Source organism: Myodes glareolus, chromosome 11 (genome assembly GCF_982192425.1).
Source record: "Myodes glareolus chromosome 11, mMyoGla1.1, whole genome shotgun sequence".
Lineage (NCBI taxonomy): Eukaryota > Metazoa > Chordata > Mammalia > Rodentia > Cricetidae > Myodes > Myodes glareolus.
The window spans coordinates 9,767,932-9,782,735 of record NC_142036.1 but is presented as its reverse complement, the minus strand read 5'-3'; positions in this window follow the sequence as shown (position 1 = coordinate 9,782,735).

Here is a 14,804-nt window from a genome sequence, read left to right as displayed (position 1 = left end):
AGCACTGTCACCTTTGCACTGTTGATTTTTGAACATTTCTTTGTTCTAATTTTAAAAATGTTGAAAATGTTTTAATTTTGAAGCATGATTATTTCAGTTAAAATATTGAGGCTCTCAGGTAGGTCTGGCATGTACAGTTCCTCTACCATACATGCTGGACAATTTAATTGGCTTGGATTTCTACATATATTATATAGGAAGCCATAACAATTCAAGTGTGTAATGACCATGTGATGTCCAGAGGTAACCATTTCACAGAAATCCTCCCCATTTTATGGTACTTTTATTCTTTCAAACCACTCTAGAGTAATGTTCTATGTGGCAGCAATATGTAGGGGTAGATAGGTGGGTGATGTGGCAGTTTTGATATAGAAATTCTGTCTGTGGACAAGCACTCACACAGGTTTTGTTCTCAGCAGGGAAAAGTCTTGTACTCTCTGCATTCAATGACGGCTACTGGTGGACAGAGATTCATTTTATTTGCAGGTGTAGCTACTGGTTCTTTGTCTTGTAAACACCCTTGCGTATATGATCAATATTATTTGGATTTCTTGAGTTATAAAAAGAGAACATGAATTTGGGAGGAAATTGTGTTGGGAGGGTCAAGGAGAAGGAATTGGAAGGAAAAAGTTGAGTGAGAATATGGCCAAGACACTTTGAAATTGTGTATGAGTTCTCAAAAAATACAAAAAAAAATCTTTTCAAAATAGTATAGTATATTTAAATTCCATCACTGTAGAACATTAAAGGCCTCCTAAACCAATGTTCTGAGGAGCAGCTGGCTTACCAGAAGGGTCTTCCAAATTACAGTCCTTTAAATCTGTACTGGGTCCATGAATGCTGGAGACATCCCTATCTCATTGATTTTTCTTCTACAGACTCTGACAGTGTAACTGCTTTTGTTGAATACATCCCCCACTTCTCATGGAATCTGCACTACTATGATCACCAGTAAGGTCCAATTCTGAGGAAAGGATTCCCATTGGCTCCTGTGCTTTGAGGACAATTCCTTCAAACACTTCCTATAACTTCAGGAGATGCACAGACTGTAAGGAATTTTCTTCTCACTTTCCTTCCTTTTGTTCCAGTCTGTCAATATTTTTTTTGATACTCAAAACTGCTACAACTTTTTTCTCCCCTGTCTATGATTCTTTCCAGATGAAGCGAGCAAGGCTCTTTTCTTTCTTTCCTTTTGTCCTTTCCTTTTTATTATTTTTTTGTTACAAATGAACACATATCAAATATATATATATATATATATATATATATATATATATACATATATATATATGCTTCTGAGAAGATTTATTCCTTTCAGCAAAGATATGAATAATGTGTATCATATTTTATTAAAATATTTTAATAATTAGATTAAGGACCTAAGACTGTAATTCCTATGTAGACACCACACAGTCCATCCTCATGGGAACAGATATGAAGTGAAGGTGTGTGAAAGTGAAAACCTAAGGGAGAGAATGAATTTATGTTACAAGGAAAATTCTTTAGTGCTAGTAAATTCAGTGATCTGTATTGAACAAACATAGACATAAATATATAAAAGGAAAGGTGTAAAAAGAAATTATTCCCCCACACAGCTCCTAGCATCACAGAAGATCCTCCACACTCCACCAACAGAGTGATCCAACAGCTGTCTTAGAATGGGAGGTGAGTTACAAAGATGCCCTACCTGGTGAGTAGGACAAATACCCGAGTCTCAACTGCTGTCACCAGCTGCTTTGTTCTCCTAGTCCCCATGCTGGAGCCTTCTCAGGATCAGTGACTTTCCACACAAGTTATGAAAAGCTAGACAGTATGTTTAGTGTTTTGTCTGATGTGCACACTTTGTGTGAGGACTATGTTGAGTGTAAAGCTTTCCAAGATTCATGAGTTACTGATCATACTTGACCATTCTTTTCAACTTGAATCCTTTCCTATTTCAACCATGAAACCCAACTGAGACTCTGACGAAATCTAGGGAAGCCCACCGTTAAGAGTCCTAAATTATTTCACCACGTGATCCCATTGCCCACTGTAGAGCCAGTTCTTCTTTGTGTGATGTTCTTCATCTCCTTTGGGTCAGAGTACACACACACTCACACACACACACACACACACACACACACACACACATATATACATACACACACATATATATTTATATACAGACACACACCACCTCACCGTTGAAAATACATTTTTATACATGACCAATTCAAATATGTCTACACACCAAACTTGTAGAGAGATTTTCTGGGTGATGTGCATAGACAGGTCACACATATGGAGTGTAGCTCTTCAGCCCCTCTGCTCTTTTTCAGGGTGACTTTAACATGGTCACTTTCTCACCTCTCCTTTCTGTTCATAAGGATTTCCTTTATGGATGCTGTTGTCTAGGCTGATACTTATTCTCCTCGATGTGCTTTTGACACCGCGATACTTGGTTTATCATAGACTTTCAGACTATCCATTATAAGTGACAGAGTGTTCTTATAATTATCTCCAGAGATGGTCAATTGGTCCTTGACAGAATTTGCAAATATTATTGAGACACAAGTCTTACATGTATAAGATCCTTTCTAGTCCATTTCCTGGAACACGGAAGATCCAGTGCATATAGCAAACCCTGAAGGTGAATCTAGAGGCACACAGTGTAGTTACAGGGTTGCCCCAGGCTACAACCATCCGTCTCCAGACTCCACTAGCTGCACCTCTCACATGAGACCTGTAAACACCACGGTACTGTGCACTAAACTGTTATACATGTTCACTTTCCTTCTCACTCACATCCACTTATAAACTCAGTGTCTCTTCTTTGTAAAATTGCTTTGTAAAAGACCAAAGAGAAAAACCCAAGTGATTCTCAATTGCATGGTAAATGATCTGTGTTCAGTGATCACTGAATGAACAGATCTGGAAATCCTGGTCTGGGCAACTCTTCCAGAGCTGCAGAGTTAGATCTGGGCTGGTTTACCTGAGCAGAACAAGGTCCTGTTTGTATTCTACTGCTAATTGTATTCTCTTAACCTGGGCTCAAAAGTGAGGCTATACTCAAGGCAGACTTCATGCTCATGGTAGGTACTGTAACAATGATAGGATTCAAGGAAACCTACCCAGTAAAGTGGTTATGTCCTGGAAATATAGAACACTTTAACATCTAAGGCTCGTTTATAACATTAAGGTTTCTAGATAACTGAGTTACATGTTTTCAGTTCATCCAGGAAGCCTCATTCTCAGACAATCATGTGTACAGTTGTGGAAAGCACCATAATATAATTTTCCTTCAGAAGAAAATCTGAGGCACGGGAGCATCATTTTCTGTAACTATTTCCTTGAAATTGAGGGAGGTCATGGTTTTCCTGTGTTCCTTCCCATACTTTTGGAATTTCAAATTGCCCCTATGAGAAATATCAGGATGAATTTGTCATATGTCATGACTTGGATTCATTAAATTCTCAGATTGTTGACTAACACTCTATTGTGCCTGGTGTTTTCAGAACATGTAGAATCTTGTGGAGCAAATGACCTCAGAGTGTGGCCCCCTCAGGAGTCTCATTCTTCATCACACACATGCATCTGTCCTTGTATTTAGATCCTTAGTTGTACAGAAGACATCAAGGAGGAAGGAAAACTTCACAATAAAATTAATCACTAACATATCGGTAAATCAGCAACATAAACATTTGGACTGCTTGTTTAGGTCAAGAAAGAAACTATGTGGATGATTCCTCTATCTACTCCACAAATAGAACCACATGAGAAGCGAGTCTTAGGGGCTGAGATGACCCATAGGAAGCATCAACACATTCTAGCACTTCTTCACCAACAATTTAGCTCAGGGGCAACAGAATCAAGACAAAAAGATGGGGTCTTTGATGAGACAACCCAGCCTGATTAATGAACTCTTTTTGGAAACATGGATATATAGTAATATTTGGCTTCTCTTTTCATTTTCTTTGGACTATCAGTCTTCCATCCAGTGCTCCCATATCCTTAATTTTCCTACCTCTGAGGATTAACATCTACTTTATGATCATACAGGAGGTATAAGAACTGTGGCGTTTAGTTCTCTGAACAAATCCATTAACAAAGGTTTTCAAAAGAGTTAACATAGGTCTGATGGAAATAAAAGACATTCACTACACTGGCCAGTCTCATTCATCATCCTGGCTGGACCATTTTCCAGTTATTGAGTCATTAACTAGCCCTCATGTGACTGTGAGCTGTCCTAGCCATGATAGTAGTCTCTGCTTCCTGTTGGTCAGGAACAAAGTCCTCACAGAATTGTATGGACCTAATGATGGAAGGGCAGTGCAGAGAAGATGCAATTGGTTTGTTGGAGCAGTCTTGTCTCCTTCTGTGACTTCCAAATGCTTTGCCTAATAGCTGAACTTAACAATACCAAACTCTTTTCTGGCCATTTTTTCAAAATTCACAGAGCACCAGAGCATCCCAGCCTCAGTCAAAGGTGAGACAATCTGAGCATGTCTTGATCAGTTCTCAGGTGTCATCACTTCTTCACTGAAAAAATAACACACTCTGCTTTTCAGTGCTTATCTGTTCTTTCTTAGTGACATTGTCCACAGGATCTTGACACACAGTGAGGAATCATCAATTATTTCAGGTTCCTGTATCATCCAAGCTTGAGTAGACCTGAGTTGCAGATAAAGAATCTGTCGCAGATTTTACAACAGGTACTACACCTCATTCTTGCTGAGAGGCAGTGTAAATTAGTCATTGTAAATAGACTACAGTAAAGAAACAGGATGAGCATGTTAAAAGAAAATACCCTAAGCCCTTTAAATTATGGAATTATATGAGTAAAACAACAAATAAATATTAAAGAAGAAAACAAAGGACATGCTATTTGTTGAGTAGATTAGGGAATGCCTTCAGCTAACTGAAGATCAGATAGTGGCACTGGTTGCATTGTCCTTACAGACTCAATGATGGAGCCTCCCACACATTTTATTACCAGTTCCACATCTGTGTCTGAAGTGCACATATTTTGTGAAGATGGAGTTAGAATGAAGGCTATCAGGGATCTTAGGTCTTTGATCCTGCCTGATTCCCTTGCTGGCTCTAACTTGAATCCCAGTGCTCTCACCATGGTGAACACTGAGACTACCCTGAGTCTAGTACCAGACTATTCCCAGAGACTTTGGTCCTTTTAGGATATGTTCACAGTCCCCATACAGAATCACTTCCTCCTTTAGTGATACTCTGTTCATAGGATAGCATGTCTTTATAAAAGTAAGTTCTGTCATTCCATTTGTTGCCACACAAAAATCCCTGAATGGTATCAATACTGCTAGTTGTAAATAAATAAAAAAAGTTTGGCAGGGTAGCCAACATCTCTGGGATATAAAGACAATGTTATCTATATGGAACACTGGCCACCAAGTATAGCCAATTGGTAAGATCTGGGGCCAATGAAATATTTGCCTCAAACTTATAGTGCTGGCTGGTTGGGCAAAACATTTCATATCAACGTGTATAGTATTATATATATGCACACATGCACACTAACACACACAAATATACAAACGCACAGAGATCCACTGACAGACACAGTCCAACATAAGAATAATCACAAGAAACAGAGAGAGAGAGAGAGAGAGAGAGAGAGAGACAGAGAGAGAGACAGAGAGAGAGACAGAGAGAGAAAGAGAAAGAGAGAGACACAGAGAGAAAGAGAGGCAATAAAGGGAGGGAGTGAGAGAGGAAGAGCGAGAGAGACAAACAATAAAATCACAGCACATCACATTGAAAAACATAAATTTGAATAAAAATTTTTAAAGTTCAAGGATTACTAAAGTCTATACCTGTAGAGAGAATCTTTAATTGTGATTTGGAGAATCAACCCAGACACTGAAGAGTCCTGCCTTCTATGCTTCTCTGTACAGGTTCTTACTTGACCCAGATCTCTGGGTGGTCTCTGCGCCCCCTGCTCGCCTTGCAGGGAGGTTTGTGTCTGATCTCACAGTAACTTTGCATCACTGTCATACATGGCTGTGTCCTCAGGCCACAGACTTCTCATTTCCAGGTGCAGGGTGTTCTTGGCATTGTCTCTGGAGATGGTGAATCAGCCTTTCAGGGCATCAGCATATTTAATGTCGCTACTATCACCACTAATTTATGCAATCCATTCCAGGCCTTTTCCTGGAGCCTGGTAGATCGAGTTCATGTGATAATCACAGAAGATGAATCCATAGGCTGCATGGGAGAGTTTAACGGATCTTTGGGGTTGCACTAAGCCTTCTCCAGACTCCACCAGCTGCACTTCACACTGACCACCTAGAAACACAGAATGCTGGTAAGAAGACTGTCACTGAATCTAATTTTTCTTTCTCGTGTCCATACAACACATAGCATCTCCTCTCTATTAACTACCATTTAAAATAATGACAAGGAAAAGCCAAATAAGCCACAAGTTCATGGAAAATGGTCTGTGTTCAGTGCTGATCACTGAATGGGAGGACCTGGGAATCCAGAACAGGGCTCCTCTGTCAGAGCTGCAGGGTCAGGACAAGGCTGGTTTTCATGGGCACAGAGAAGCCTTATTTGCATGTCTTCCTCCTGTAGCAAGCTCTGGAGTTGGACTCTTAGGGGAAGGCAATGCTCAGAGCAGATATAATGTGACAAAGTCTATGATGACAGTTACAGAAACTGACATAGTAAAGAACCTCCAGGTGACCTTTTCTTTGCTAAGGATTAACCACACTTAACTAAGTTATCTTTCACGCATGTGATGAGAAGATGTTGTGTTTCCACACTGTTGTATCTCCTTTGTACAACTATGTAATTTAAAAGAGCCACAAGATGTTGTGTTTCTATATACGAGCTCTGTCTTTCCCAGTCTCTGGGCTAGACAAGGCTTCTCCAGAATGGGGATCTTGGTTGGGGTCATGCCAGCATGGAGAGGTTAACATAGCTCCTTCCTTGAGATGGGAACACTTTTGAATTTTATGAGTTTTAAAAATCAGTGAGGCAATGCTGTGGTCAGGCAGTTAGAGGCTTACAGATGAGACAACCTTTGTCACAGCTGCTCTGATTTTGGCCATGATGTTGACCACATCAATAGATTACAGACTGGGACAACTTAAAATTGTTATCATGTAGGGATGGATGTGGGGAAGGTGAATGTCTGCACAAGTTCAACCACCGACATACACACACAGGTCCACTTTTAGATGCAGCCATACACCACAACACACACACACACACACACACACACACACACACACACACACACACTCTCACACACACAGAGTCAAGGACACAGTCACAAATCCAATTACCCGCCAAGTAGTCACTCTTTCTAATACAATCACACATTAAAACACAAACTCACTCAAACACACACACACGCACACACACACACACCATCATACCATCACACCCACATGTAGAATCATGTATTTGCAGGCAAAGGGATTGAATTTCTTTATTCCTATTTCTGTCTTTTGATATGGTCACTCTGGTTAGCATGAACTCACTATATAGAACAAGCTAACATAGAACCATGAGGGATTCTCTTGGCACTGTCTGCCTATTGACTGGCATAAAAGTATGCACTACAATTTCTGACTATCTCATGTATATTTTGAAATATTTGTATAGAAAAAATTCTGATCATTGTTTCCTTCCCTCATCTCTTCCCAGGTCCTTCCTCTTTTCCAACTTGCCCAACCCCATAACAGGCAGACTTTTTTGGTGATTTAAGGGGTCACCCTCATAGCATTAATTTTTGAATAGACAACAAATGGCTTAAAATTAATTGACAATACATTTTATCATAGAAAAATTATTATATAATGCATGTATTTGTCTTATAGTTTAAAATGTTTTGTTAAAGTGCACAAAATATAGCAACAAAATTCAGGACTGATGGTATAACTCAGGATTAATATATCTTCTTCCCAATTTGAGTAACTCAGTTGCATTCTCAGCACTTTACTATGAAGCTGGGTGTGATGGTTTAACCTTCATTCCCAGCATTGGGGAGGAGGTGACAGGAAACTCTCTGTGACTTGCCATCCCACCATTCTATCTGAACCTCTGGGCTCTAGGCTCAGTGTGAGACTCTCTCAACAAATAAGATAGATGTCAACTGAGGAATACTCTCAGGTTCAACTTGTGATGTACACAACAATGTGCAAACATACACTGTGACAATTAGTATTTCCATTCATTCAAACATTTCCCTTCCCCTTCCTTGAACTTTGTAGCTATTGAGAAGCAAATCATGGAAGCTGTAAACAAAGACTGACTTGCTTGTTATTCTGAAAAGCGGTATTCTCCAACAAATTGCCCTGCCAATGTGGTTAACTAAATTTGTTTAAAACCTGAGAAAGCTTGAAAAGAAATCCTAGACACAAAAGAACAAAATTAAGCATGGTTAGGTAGTAGCATTTTCTTGGGAGGGCTCTGCTTGCTCAAAGTAGCAGAGACTTGGCTCCTTTAAGAGATGTTTTCATGATTCAAAGGAAGTAGAAAAGCAACAGCTTTGAAATGCAGGCTTTCTGGACTGTGCTGCCAGTGCCACCTCTGACTCTTTCTGGAAGCCCGGCTATGGAGCATTAAATGGGACACAGTGTAAGATAGAGTGCTACAACTTGCTTAATGGCAACATAGACTGGCTATGTGCCTAAAAATGGTGCTGTGAACATGGCTCTTAAAGGCAGCGACCAGCTCTGTCATGTCAGACTGGTCAAAGTAAGCAGAGGCAGTGTCAATTTTCCCCTAGAAATGGCACAGCTTAAGTTCATAAGAAGTGCTTAGCTATTTAAGAAGTACTCCTCGGTTTGATTATTTCCAGTCTTCTACTCCTCCTGGGTGAATCTGCTTCTTTTTTTCTAGAGCTTCCAAGTGTGCTGTTAAGTCTCCAATGTGTGCTTTCTCTGTATTCTTTAATTGGGCACTTAGTGCTATGAACTTTCCTCTTAGCACTGCTTTCATTGTGTCCCATAGGTTTGAGTATGTTGTGTCTTTATTTTCATTAAATTCAAGGAAGACTTTAATTTCTTTTATTTCTTCCTTGACCCAGGGGTGATTTAATAGTTGACAGTTCAACTTCCATGAGTTTGTAGACTTCCTGGGTGTAGCATTGTTGTTGAATTCTAACTTTAACCCATGGTGATCTGACAAGACACAGGAGGTTACTAATATTTTTTTGTGTCTGTGGAAGTTTGCTTTGTTACCCAGTATGTGGTCAATTTTCGAGAAGGTTCCATGGGCAGCAGAGAAGAAGGTATATTCTTTCCTATTTGGGTGGAATATTCTACAGATATCTGTTAAGTCCATTTGATTCAATACCTCCAATAATTCTCTTATTTCTCTGTTGGGTTTCTGTCTGATTGATCTGTCCATTGGTGAGAGAGGTGTGTTGAAGTCTCCTACTATTAGTGTGTGTGGTTTGATGACTGCCTTGAGTTCTAGAAGTGTTTCTTTTACATAAGTGGGTGCCTTTATATTAAGGGCATAGATATTCAGGATTGAGACTTCCTCCTGATGAATTGTTCCTGTTATGAGTATGAAATGTCCATCTCTATCTCTTCTAATAGATTTTAGTTTGAAGTCAATTTTGTTAGATATTAGAATGGCCACACCTGCTTGTTTCTTAGGTCCGTTTGCTTGGAAAACCTTTTCCCAGCCCTTTACTCTGAGTAGATGTCTGTTTTTGTGGTTGAGAATACCTGTTGATTTAATTGTGATAGATTAGGACATCTGAAAAGGAATTGTACACAACAGATTCCTAGGAATAATGCCTCCTATAGGAATGGCAGAAATAGGAGGACTGAGCTTCCAGGTATATGTAGGGGGTATGACAAAGGTCGATTTTGGACCAAAGAATGCAGTTCAGTGAAAGATAGACACGGCAACCTGATATCATCAGAAAATGCCATGGGGGGCCTCTTTCACGCCCCCATGAGGAATGCAGTCTAGTCATTCTCAGTTACTGCGGAGAATGTGTCTCGCCCAGAAATTTAAAAAATCCAATGCCTGCTGTAAAAAGCAAAAATGATCTGAATGATGGGTTGAATGTGGAGGATGAGTCAAAAATTCCAGTAGGACAGAGGAAATCTTTATTTTGGCAGACTTCTACAAATGATCTGTCTCTGGTTGGGTCTTGATGGCTTCTCTCAGACTCAGCCTTCTTTCTCCAAGCATTCAATCTAGGTTTCCCCACCTAGCTCTCTACCCCTATAGCTCTGCTATAGGCCCAAAGCAGTTCCTTTAATAACCAATGTTATTCAAAGCATATAGAATGGAATATCACATTACCTACCCTTTTCTGTTTAAATAAAAAGGAAGGTTTTAACTTTAACATAGTAAAATTACATACAACAGAGCAGGTATTAAGCAAGAATTACAGTTGCAATATTTATATCTACTTCATCTTTTATCATAACTAAGGAAAAGTACTACTATAAATCTTTCAACTCCATCAAGGACTCCAGAAGTATATAATATTACCTAAGTGAACAAAAGTACATTGTAAGCAACTTTTAAAACTCTAGAATTGAAAGAGACTTCTTGCTGCCCAGACAGTCACCCAAAGTTTTTCTATATCTTTGGGGCATCCATCTGCCACCTACAGGCCCAAAGTTTATTAATTTATAAAAGTTTCCATTTCCGCCCCTCCTCCCAATACCCTCCCACTCCCCCCACTCCCTCTCCTCCTCCCTCTCCATCCCTAAGAGCAGTCAAGGTTTCCTGCAGTGTGGGAAGTTCAAGTTCCTCCCCCCTCCCTCCAGGTCCAGGAAGGTGAGCATCCAAACAGACTGGATCCCCAAAATCCAGTATATGCAGAGGAAGCAAGTCCCAGTGTCATTGTCAATGGCTTTTCAGAAAGACCCCCATGCCAGCCACATTCAGAGAATGCGGCCACATTCAGAGAATCTGGTTGGATCACCTCCTCGTTCAGTCCCAGTCCAACTGGCCTTGGTGAATTCTCATTAGATCAGTCCCCTTGTATCAGTGGGTGAACGCACCCTTCGCAGTCCTGATTTCCTTTTTCATGTTCTTTCTCCTTCTGCTCATCATTTGGACCTTGGGGGGGCTCAGTCTAGTGCTCCAATGTGATTTTAAGTGGAAAAATATAATGTCAGATTTGAAGCTACCAGGTCTTTTGAATTTATTTTAACATCTTCCATGTTTGTACCACAATCATACAATTTATCTGAGACCACTAGCCTGAGTAACTGAGAAACTCGGTTTTTTATAAAACTTAGTTGCTAAGGGAAGTGCTGGTGACAGTTGGAAGCATGATTGGAGCCTACATCAACTTGGATGTACACTCTGATGGCTGAGAATTTTGTACATTGAGAGCATGCAAATTTGCCTACAGAGGAAAATCTTGACAAGGTGCAAATATTTAAAATTAGAACTTTTCACAAATGATAACCAAGTATATTCTTTTAAGTTTTCTTGGTTTAGAAGAAGAAAATATGGTATATTTCATTTTTAAATCTACCCGTTGAAAGTGAATTTGACAGAGAAGCTGCAGTTTCTCAATCACATGCAAAAACAAAGAGAACATATTGCAAAATATTCATAATCCTCAGATTTATATTGAAGTTTAAGTCAACAAGTGTCACAATTTCAGACTCCTTTTGAAATCTTAATTGGCACACACACACACACACACAAATACACACTCACACAAACAAACCACAACACAAAATATATTAAATTCCATGCCATTCTTTATGGTAATCAGAAGCAATTGGAAAATATGGAGGGTATGTAAAAAATTGATCTAATGTATGTACACATATAAGGTTGAATATAACATGACTAATAAGAGGGATCTCAGAATATGCTTGACTGGAAGACGAAACCATAGGTTCTGGTATTAAAACTCATGGTCATGAAGCATATTTCTGAACCTTACTTTTGGTTTTCAGGAGTCCCTGTTGTTTCTTAGTGCCCTCTGCTGGTCCCAGATATCTCTAGAAGCAGGTATTTTTGTGTAGGCTCAAACTGAAGTTTCCTCACTGTGTCTCTGGTACAGTAATATATGGCTGTGTCTTCAGTGTGCAGACTGTTCAGTTTTAAGAAGACTTCACTCTTGGAGGTGTCCCTGCTGATGGTGATTCGAGACTGGAAAGCTGAACTGTACTTTGTGTTCCCATTACTCCATATTATTCCCATCCACTCCAGACCCTTTCCTGGAGGCTGGCGAATCCAGTGTATATCACTGTCAGTTAATGATAACCCAGAGACAGTGCAGGTGAGAGACAGGGTCTGTGAGGGCTGCACCAGGCCAGGTCCTGTCTCCTTCAGCTGTACCTGGGAAATGACACCTGGAGACAAGCAACATCATGATCAGTCATACATTACATAGATGATATGCCTGGGTCCCTCTCCTGAAACCCTGAAACACTTACAACTTGGAAATGTCATCAGGCAGAGGAGCAGCACCAGGACAGCCATGCTTTGCTGGAAGCTCTAGTGAGAAGGAGATGGGGCCTCGCAGCTCGTCCTGGGCTTTTATAGTGAGCCTGAAGGCTGTTTTGCATTGACACATAATCTTGAGGGGGGAAAAAGAAGGCACAGGACTTGGTTTCCACTTCCCTCAGGTGAATGAGATTTGTCTTATGTTTCTTAGTGGATTTGAATATGGGAACTCAGGAACATTTTCTTGTTATTGTTTATATTTCCAAACCCTGACACAAGGGGATTAGTGTGAATCACACTGTGTAGACCTGACAAGCAAAACATAGGAGTGTTTATGCTAAGTGAGTCCACATTTATGCAGTGCAGGCAGAACAGTGTACCATAACCTCAGTGCATTTGTAAAGCTCTGTAAATTGCAGCACCGAACTTAATACGGAATTGGGCCTCTTAGTTATTAGTAACCCTACTTTAAGAAACAACTTAAAGTTTATTCACTTGGTGTCAGTGAAATCATTCTTATTCTCATCATTTGTCTAGAAGATAACTTTCAAGATGAAACTCAATAACATTATTACATATGATTTCAAGTGTTTATCTGAGAAGATAACCAAAGACTTAATTGATTCCTACCTCATGTGGCTCAACCTATTCACTTTCTCAAATTATTTGTAAAGGTTAAGAATTCATGATAAATCCACCTATTACATATAATTATATTACGTTTGATAGGTAAATTTTTATCCATAAACCTTTATCAGTTATCTGTTTACTTATGTCTGGTGGACACATGGAGACTCACTTATAATGGTAGTACCTGCTTGTACATTTGTAGTGGGTTAGAATTCCATAAACATAATACAAATTACAGTCATCAGGGAATAAGAGACTTCATTTGGAAAAATTTCCTCCATCAGGTTGTTCTGAAAGAATGACTGTGGCGTTGCCTGGTATTTGGACTTGTACAATAATCTCTATAATTCATTAAAAAATTATCATACTCTGAAAAGGTTGACTAACAGGTTATAGACTATAGACAGAATATCTCTGCTTCCAAGATCATCTGAACCAATGTCTTATGATAACAACATTGTAGACAGAAAGATAGGTCAATGAGTTGATAGATATAAGTTGATGAACGGGTGGCAATAAACACAAATACTCTTCTCCTTCTGTGCGTGTTATATGTGCTTAATTTTGTAAAATTACAGTGAAAATTACATTCTTTGTTTACTTAAAATCATTTAAAAATGTGATGTCTATGCTGGAAATTTATTAAACTTCTATTTAAAAAAAGAATGACTGTGGGATCATTTTCTTGAGTAATGATAGATGGGGGAGGGTCTAGACAGAAAGACAGGGTGGTGCCATCCATGGGAAGTTGTTCCTGGTTTATATAAGAAAGCATGCTGAATAATCAGGGAGTGCAGCCCAATAAAAAGGGTTCTTTATGGTTTACAATTCAGTTTCCACCTTCAGGTTCCTGCTCTGATTTCATGTGCTGATATACCTACACGATCGACTGTAAGATTTAAGATGACAAAAATCTTTCCCTTCCCATGTTGCTTAGGTATGATGTTCTTGACAGGTACAGAATAAAAACTAGGATAATTTCAGTTACTTCTGATGAAAGGATGGATGTGGAGTCAGTGACAACTTGCCCAATTTAAAACACAGAACACATATGTCACTCATCCAAACATACACCGCCCCCCCCCCCACACAAGCATCGTGTCTTCCACATGCAGAAACACATATTCACAGGTAAAAGGATTAACTAACATTCCTCCTTTCTTTTTAAGGTCACTCTGGTTGGCTTGCACTCACTGTCTAGAACAGTCTGATTTGTTCTATGAGATATAGAGAGATTTCTATGAGAAATCTCTGAGATCTTGAAAACTATGAGAGATTTCTTATTACTGCCTCCCTAGTAACTGTATTAAAGGTGTGTGTAACACTCCAGACCGTCACATAAAGTTTTTTTTAATTCATTTCTTAACTAATATTTTGGATAATAATATTTTCATACAACATGTTCTGATAATTGTTTCCCTTGCCCTAACTTCTCCTAGAACCTTCTTCTCTCTCAAGCTGTCATTTCCATTACCATCAGAATTTTAAGGACATTTAAGAGATTGTCTCAATGACATTAACTTTCAGATAGTTTTAAAATTCCATATTGACAATGGATTTTGTCTTTTAAAAATCAATTCCTTTTAGGGTACACTTTGTTAGCTAGTATCTTTGGAATTGTGGATTGTAGTGATTATCCTTTGCTTTACATATAGTATCCACTTATGAGTGAATGAATACCATATTTGTCTGAGTCTGGGTTACTTAATTCAGTATGACTTTTTTTTTTAGTTCCATGTTTTTGCCCGCAAATTTTATATTGTCATTTTGTT